Source organism: Nomascus leucogenys, chromosome 22a (assembly GCF_006542625.1).
Source record: "Nomascus leucogenys isolate Asia chromosome 22a, Asia_NLE_v1, whole genome shotgun sequence".
NCBI classification, from domain to species: Eukaryota; Metazoa; Chordata; class Mammalia; order Primates; family Hylobatidae; genus Nomascus; species Nomascus leucogenys.
Window position 1 is genome coordinate 75,698,681 of NC_044402.1, and position 8,755 is coordinate 75,707,435.

Sequence of the window (8,755 nt, forward strand, 5' to 3'; positions counted from 1 at the left end):
TACCCAGTAATGGGATTTCTGGGTTGAATGGCATTTCTGTCTTTAGGTCTTTGAGGAATAGCCACGCTGTCTTCCACAATGGTTGAACTAATTTACACTCTTACCAACAGTGTATAAGTGTTCCTTTTTTTCCACAACCTCACCAGTGTCTGCTATTTTTTGACTTTTTAATAATAGCCATTCTGACTGGTGTGAGATGATATCTCATTGTGGTTTTGATTTGCATTACTCTCATGATCAGTGATATTGAGTTTTTTTCATATGTTTGTTGGCCACATGTATGTCTTCTTTTGAAAAGTGTCTGTTCATGTCCTTTGCCACTCAAAATCACAGAGACAAGTCTAAGGGCCAAATGTGGGGTTTGTGTTGATTGATGAAGAAAACATTATGTCCTTCAAAATCATGTGTGGATGTGATGAGATGGCAGAGAGACAAAGAACCAAGCAGCTTCCTGCCATGTTTACTCACTCATTTCTTCACTTAAAAATTTATAGAATTCCTATTTGTAGAATTCCTATGTCAGGTGCTCTACCAAGGGCTAGAGACAGAACCAAAAGAAAGGCAAAATCTCTGTCCTCAAGGAGCTTGCTCTCTCTTTTTCTAACATTGAATAGAATTTCATCACTTATTTAGGACTAGACCTCCAGACATATAGACATCCTCTTTATAGGTCCTAAGCTCTACAAGCCTATCTACTCCAAATGTGTTCCGCACTTTTGCCTGAAATGTTTATCTTATATATGGTATATCTTCCCTTAAAATTGAGAAGTCTTATTGTGGAAAAACATTTTAAGCTGCCAATTAATTTGTAAATTATTTTGAGTACTGCAAGGTGATGTTAGAACTTTGTAACACAGTCTATTGGTGGCCTCCTGACTTTCACCCCTTGAGACTTTCCATTGTTTAAAAGAACCCAATTCCCTATGTTAAATCTCTTACAGGTTGAAAAACTTAGAGCAGTTTCTGTGTGTTGTATTAAATCCTGACCTTTACACTAGGCCAGTCCACTTACAACAGCAGGGACGTGAACTCTTAGAATTTACTTGAAAAGAGATAGAAATGTGTTGAAACCCCAGAAGCATTGTGTAGGGTAGTAAGTGATATTTGGTCTTGAAATTTTCTAAAAAAAGTGATGAGAGAGTTAGTTTCAAATGATTAAGCAGTATCATTTAATAAAATGCCTGCAGGGCTGCTCAGAAAGGCTATGTTCTGGAGATAATAATGCGTCAGTTATTCTTGAGTACAGGAGGGCAAGAATGGAACCCAGGAGGCCCCAGGTTCAAGGAAAGTAGTCTGAGGGCACCCCACACTGGTGGGCCATAGTGAGAGTTGGGTAAGTTTGATAGTTCTTGTGTAGCATCATTGAACATGTTACCTTGGGTGGCTACATCAACGGTGAAAGTCGGTGATGAAAGTGTTTGATCACATTGCAACAGTGGGAATTTGCCAATGCTGGTTTGACTGGCACTAAGCAGGACCTTCAACTCATCCAGAGTAAAGTGACCCATATGTTAGCTGGCCCCAAGGGCAACCTCCACGATTACCTCCTCCTGCCACTCCTTTAAATTCATCATAAGTAATCTATTTGCACGAAAGCATTTGTGAAAATGCAGATTTTACTGAGGGTTTCATAGGAAAGAGTGAAGACAGGATTTACATTGCACGAATGAGTACATATGTTCCTAGACTTATGATTCTTCACCTTATAATGATACACATTCAATTGAAAGTGTACTTTGAATTTTGATCTTTTCCTAGGCTGGTGATATGAGGTACAGTACTCTCTCAAGATGCTGGGCAGTGGCAGCAAGCCACAGCTCCCAGTCAGCTACATGATCCTGAGAGTAAAGAACTGATACTCTACAGAGGACTGCGTTGCCTGGTGATTTTGCCCAACTGTAGTCTAATAAAAGTGTTCTTAGTGCGTTTAAGGTGAGCTACACTAAGCTAGGGTGTTTGGTAGGTTAGATGTATTAAATATATTTTCAACTTAGGACATTTTCAAATTACAATGGGTTTATTGGGACATAACCCTATCGTAGGTTGAGAAGCATCTGTATTACACACACACACACACACACACACACACGCCCCTTGAGACTTATCTCCCAAATCTTCATCTGACCTCCAGCCATAAATTTGGCTTCTCTCTCACTTACTCAATGCAAGCCATATTCTTGACAAGTCTGTTACAGATATTGGTGAATACATTTGGAGATGGACAGAGGAGGGTTGGGGCAGTTTATGACAGTAGTAGATTCTTGAATTCAGATCAGGATGAACTCTGCAATCATCTTTTGTAACACCTTTTCTATATTATGGTATTTACATGGTAATGCCAAGACATTTGTGTACTTCCCTTTGCAGTTGTGAAGTGAGATAGCATTTTATTTTCACCTTCTTTTCTGTATCCATTCTTGTCAGATTATCAGGAAACAATGTTCTATTTCTTGGCAATAAGAAAGTGGGTAGCAAAAGGTGACTACCTTTTCTTTCCCTGCTTCAGTAATTTTTGTAGATGAGAAATCATATTTAGGCTTCAGTTCCAATAGTCCGAGAGACTCAGGGTTCAACTTGTCAGCATCCAAGAGCGATGGTTTCCCCACATAATTGCCACATATGTGCTTTTTGGGGCTCTACCATTTATGAATGTCTACCATGTTTTTACAAGTTTTTTTCTCACTTAATTCACTCAATACACTTTAAGGTATGTATTATCAACCACATTTAATAATTGAACAATCTGAGATGGAGAGAAGTTAATTCATTTGTCTGGGCCAAGAGCTAACGAATAGAGGAACTTAGAGTCAGTCACAGGTTTCTGAGTTAGAAGCATAGCTCTGTGTGTGTGCATGTGTGCATGTGTGCATCTGCATGTGTGTGTTGAGGAGGGCAGGGAAGAGACAGCAATCACAGCCCTTTAGCATATTCTTCAATACTGGTCCTTTTCCAACATTCAGAACAAAAGAGAAAATGCTAGCCTTACCTTGCAGTTGAGACCATGATGAATAGACAGAAGATGGAGCAGTAAAGCAAGACTATGAGACGTGTAGAGAAAGTTATCTACTTTAAGTAAATAACTAGCAAAACCTTTAATTATTACAAAATCAGTATTTTTACATTGAAGAAAGTTAGAAAATACAGATAAAAATAAGCAAAGGAAAACATTATGTTCCCACTACCCAGGGATTGCTCCTGTTTATACCTTGGTCCATATAGTTCCAAGAATACATGTATGTATATATATGTATGTATTTTTGTAGAATGAGATCAAACTGTACACACTGTTGTGTAACTGCCTTCTTTCCGTTAACAATCTCCATGATTCCTTGACAGTACATTTGCTTGCTGGCTCCCACACCAAACTACGTATGTGTGACTCTTACCCCTGCGAAGCCCTTCCTCCAAGCTTGCTTTCTTCCTCATAATATCAGAGTCTAGCTATGTTCTTTTTACAATAGCATCTTACTAATGAACAAAATCTTTCATCTTGTCTTTTTAGTCTAAAAATAAAAGTCAATGGGATTTATAAATGGATTATATTTAGATTAGGTATCATAAATTCTGTATCTAGAGTCCAAACTGAGCCTGCGTAGGCATGCATGTGTCTGTACTGAATGTTAACAAGAAATAGATGAATGACAGACAAGTGATCTGATAGCAGGATTCAGCCTATTTTTTTATAGCTCTGAAGTTACAGTTCTGTTCAGTGATAGTGTAGGAAATGATGCTGCAGGGCCTCAAGATCTGACATGACTTCTGGATCATTACCAAAAAAGGATTGATTATTATCAGGGTTATTTTATGGTTAAGAGGTAGAGTAATTATTCTAGTACTGCAGATACTTAAACTATGTCCCACTACCTTCCTGCATTACCTCCTGAAAAGCTGAAATGTTTTTTGTTGTGTGGATCAAGCTCCTCTCTGTAAGGTGAAGCAAACATAGAGTCATTACTTGGTTTTGCTGGTATTTTACTTCATAGAGCATCTTTGAGCATTTTAAAATTAATTTTATTTTTGCATTGCTACATAATCTTTATACTTATCTTTGGGGTACATGTGATAATTTAGCACATTCATATAATTTGTAAAGATCAAATCAGTGTAATTGGGATATCCATCACCTTAAATATTCGTCTTTTCTTTAGGTTAGGAACATTAGAATTATTTTTTCAGCTATTTTGAAATATACAATAGATTATTGTAAACTATAGTGGACTATTGTTTTTCTTCTTTCCACATAGTACCCTACTTTGTTAGACTTTATTGATTGAAAAATATGACCTCCAAAATTTGGTTGGACTGATGGGAAAATTTGTCATGAAATTTTTTTTATGTTAAAAATATTTGCACATATCTCAACTGGGGATCCCCACGCTTGATAGATGATGTGCTGCTGCACAGTAATTGACATTTGATCCTCTTTATTATGTTTTCAGATATTTAACTATTGATATTTCCTTAAACAATGAATGCATGAGGCCTGTTAACTACTCTTGCAGTTTTTTCTTTTAAATTTTTTCAGCACCCGAACTACACACAGGACAATTTTTTCTTGAAGGCTTCATAAGTTTGTTGTATTTCAGTTCTTTATAAATTAGCAAGAATAATAACAATGGGCATAAGAGGGGATAATAGGACCTATGTAGTGGGGGAAGGGGTTTCCTAATGAATGAACTGAGACATTATATACAAAATGTTTAATGTGCATCTGGTCAGAGATGGTAATAAATGTTATAGGTAAAAAATAAGATAAAATAAAAACTAAACAGCATGTGCAAGATCCTCCAGTTCATAAGGTGATCAGGGGCTTGGTCTTGGGTCCCACAACTCCCAGGTTAGTGCTCTTTGTCCTACTATGTGGTTTTTTGCTACTGTCAGTTCTTTAAATTTGCCTCTGCAGACTAGTGTTTGGTGATGATGAAAAGTGTTGAAATGCAATCTGGGGGAGATTGCGGAACTGCCTTCCCAGCTGTTGTAGATTGGCTCTGCTTTGTGGATCTGCTGTAGTTCTGGATGCTCTTTCGAGTTGGGGAGGGGTGGACAAGTGGGGCCGTAGATCCCGAGATTTCTCTCCAGCCCTGACAATCTGTTAAATGTGACACAAAACTCAACCAGATGAGAACCCTATCTCCTCACTGGGGGTTGAATAGATACTATCACCCTTTCAACCCTCAGCTTTAGGCAGTAAGCAATATTTTACAGGTAAAGATGTAGGTGAAAAGACCAAATTATTTTGATGGTCATTTCTCTTTGACACAATTCATAGCCACCTGAGAAGCTACAAAATGGAAGTACTGAAAAAGTGATTCTAATCTAGACTAATGTGTGTTGTTTAGTATTTACTTTTGTCAGTACATTAATCATGTCTTATTACGCTTCACGCTAAAGTTATATTTTAAAAAAGCCCTAATGATAACATTGATGCATTGTCCTTTGTTGTGAGTATAAAGACTTAATTTGATGAATAGAAGTTAAGAAAATGTTTAATCTTCCATTATAGTGTAATGATTGAGATTCATCCATCTGTTCCACAATAATAATAATTTATCATGAAGGAGCATGCTTATAAAATGATGGAGGCATATAACAGAAATTGGGTTTTCTTCCTTAATTCAAAAATTTTGACCTTGTCCTCTTTGAACTCATCCTATGCTTTTATCTTTAAGATTATTCATTATATCCCAGATTTCCTCCTTCTACATTTTTCAATGTTCCCATTGAAAGGAACTGGGAAATAGAAGAGGACAGAGACTTGTAAACACCCTAATCACTAAATTTTCCCATTTCTGTCTATTCAGCAGCCCTGTAGAAATGTGTCTATTTCTTTTATTTTCCATTTAGTGCTCTCGAAGATTTTTCAAAGAAAATTTAAATGTTTGTTTTTCTGTATAGCTAACCTTGACCTGATGTTTCAAATTAGAGGTAAATTTCTTGGAGTTTGAGCCAACTATAAAGAAGATGTAGCCTGTCGTGGTAGCTCATGCCTGTAATCCCAGCACTTTGGGAGGCCGAGGTGGGCGGATCACGAGGTCAGGAGATCAAGATCATCTTGGCTAACACGGTAAAACCCTGTCTCTACTAAAAAAAAATACAAAAAATTAGCTGGGTGTGGTGGCGGGTGCTCGTAGTCCCAACTACTCGGGAGGCTGAGGCAGGAGAATGGCGTGAACCGGAGCTTACAGTGAGCAGAGAGGGTGCCACTGGACTCCAGCCTGGGCGACAGAGGGAGACTCCATCTCAAAAAAAAGAAAAAAAGAAGATGGAAGTGCATAGTTGGGGTAATCCAGAACAATACATTGGGTTTTCATTAAGCAACATATTTTTCAGGTTTTTAATTTACCCTTGAGAAAGCACACAGGCAGTGAGAGAATGGACAATCCTATTGAGCTATTTTGGCAACTTTAATGTCTCTACTGAGAGTAAGATCTCTCCTTCAGCTTAGGCAGAAGACAATTCTGTCCTAACCAAGAGAATCAGATAGAAACACATGACAGAGTCATTAGTGATCTGGATTAGAGAACAAACAGTACCTTCACAAATTGGCTGATGGAATTAGATAGGAAGGTGTCATGACACCCTTGGGGACAGAGGAAATACCTAAGAAGAATAAGCTCTACTGGCAGAGAAGCAATTCTGTCCAGACATTGATGAGTTAGTTTAATTTGGAAATGACTTTCAGTTCTCTGAACAAGAGCACTTGAGGACAGAAAGAACTTATTGGAAAATAAAATGCTCTTCCTGAACCTAAAGCTCCTTCGCAATCGAAGAATTAAAGATATTAATGATCATAAAAGAGTCTAAACATGAGTCTAAACAGAAATGTTATGTGAGGAAAAGTCTGGCTGCCCTGCCATCTACATTGTAAGGATGATGAAGGAAAGCATATGTACAGAAAGTTCAGGGAATTTAAAAAATATTTGAAACATACAAAAGCTCAGGGAATTAAAAGAAATCATGTGTCTACCACAGTAATATTAGCCATATTTTTTCATGTCTATTTTTCAATGTCATAAATTCTTACAGATGCAGTTGAAACCCCTATTTATTTCTCCCTGATTGGCCTCCCCTCTTCAGAGATAGCATTCTTGTGAAATTGGTGTATATGGTTCCCTTCTATATTTTTCCTTTTACTGGGTATGTATGTATTTGCATATAGTCTCAACTCCACATAAATGACATCATCCTGGGAACACATCCTTCAGCAACTTGTTTTTCTCACTCAGCATTATTTCCAACTTTTATCTATTTTTAAATTTTTATTTTTTATTTTTTAGAGACAGAGTCTTGTTCTGTCACCCAGGCTGGAGTGCAGTGGCGTGATCATAACTCACTGAAGCCTTGAACTCCTGGGCTCAAGCAATCCTCCTGCCTCAGCCTCCCCCAAGTAGCTGGGACCACAGGTATGTGCCACCATGCCTGGCTGAGATTGTAGTATTTTTTAGAAATGGGTTTTCATTATGTAATCCAGGCTGGTCTTGAACTCCTGGCCTCAAGCTATCTTCCCACCTCAGCCTCCAAAAGTGCTGGGATTACAAGCATGAGCAACTGCGCCTGGCCCAACTTTTATGCATGTTGATACACAAAGCTCAGCTTATTTATTTTAGCTGTTGTATTATATTGTAAAAATATATAACTTATTTATCCATCTCCTGTTTGATGAACATTTCAATATTCATCAATTCATATTGATAGTCAATATTTATCCAATATTAAGCTGTTAAAACAAATATGTAGTGAACATCTTCTGCTTGTCTGCTTGGGCATTTATATGAGATTCTTTCCTAAGGTATATATGTTAGAAGTGGAATATGTGAAGCAGGGGCACGTACATATTTGAGTTTTCTAGATATTGCCAAGTCGCTATCCACAATGTGTGAACTACTTTGTATCCCTACCAGGAGTGTATTTCTATTTTGCCACATCCTGCACTTTAAAATTTTTTGTCAGTTAATGTGGTTCTCTAAGGTTTTTAATATCAGAAGAGTCCTAAATGGCTTTTTAAGGTCCTTTTCAGGTCTAAGAATCGATTCCCAACACACAGAATTGTATTCCACTATGACACATCTATTCTACCCTAATTAAATTGCTGTTTCATTAGTGCTTGACTTTAATTGTAGCCTGGTACTGTGCCCATCTCAGGCTTTTGAATGTTGATATTTCTGAAATTTCTGGTGAAGGAATAAAACAAAATTTTATTATTTTCAGATTTTAATGCCAGATACATAGAAAGAATTTACAACATGGCAAGAGTGCCACATGTAATTCTTGCCATTTGGGTAAAAAAATAGTGTATGGCATCTAATCTCTGCAAGACAGAATGTGTCTTTTGTGGGGCACCTAGTCTTCTGCTAAGGGGCTTTGGGAAAATTAAGGAAACCAGCCCCACCCTGGCTTACTTTCTGGGAGTGTAATGGGCTCTGTAGTCTTCTCTGCCAGTCCTGATTCCAGTCATCCTACCTACCTCTCCATGGCAAAGAGGGAAATTCAAAGGTCCCATAGACTTGAAACAAGCCCCAAACCTGGTAACCTAACACACAAACAGAACCATTTCTGGATTCATTCTTCTCAGGGTAGAAAGAAGTGCTCTTAAGAAATGACATTTTGACTGGCGCAGTGGCTCATGCCTGTAATACCAGCACTTTGGGAGGCTGAGGCGGGCGAATCACGAGGTCAGGAGATCGAGACCATCTTAGCCAACATGGTGAAACCCCATCTCTACTAAAATACAAAAAAGTAGCTGGGCATGGTGGCA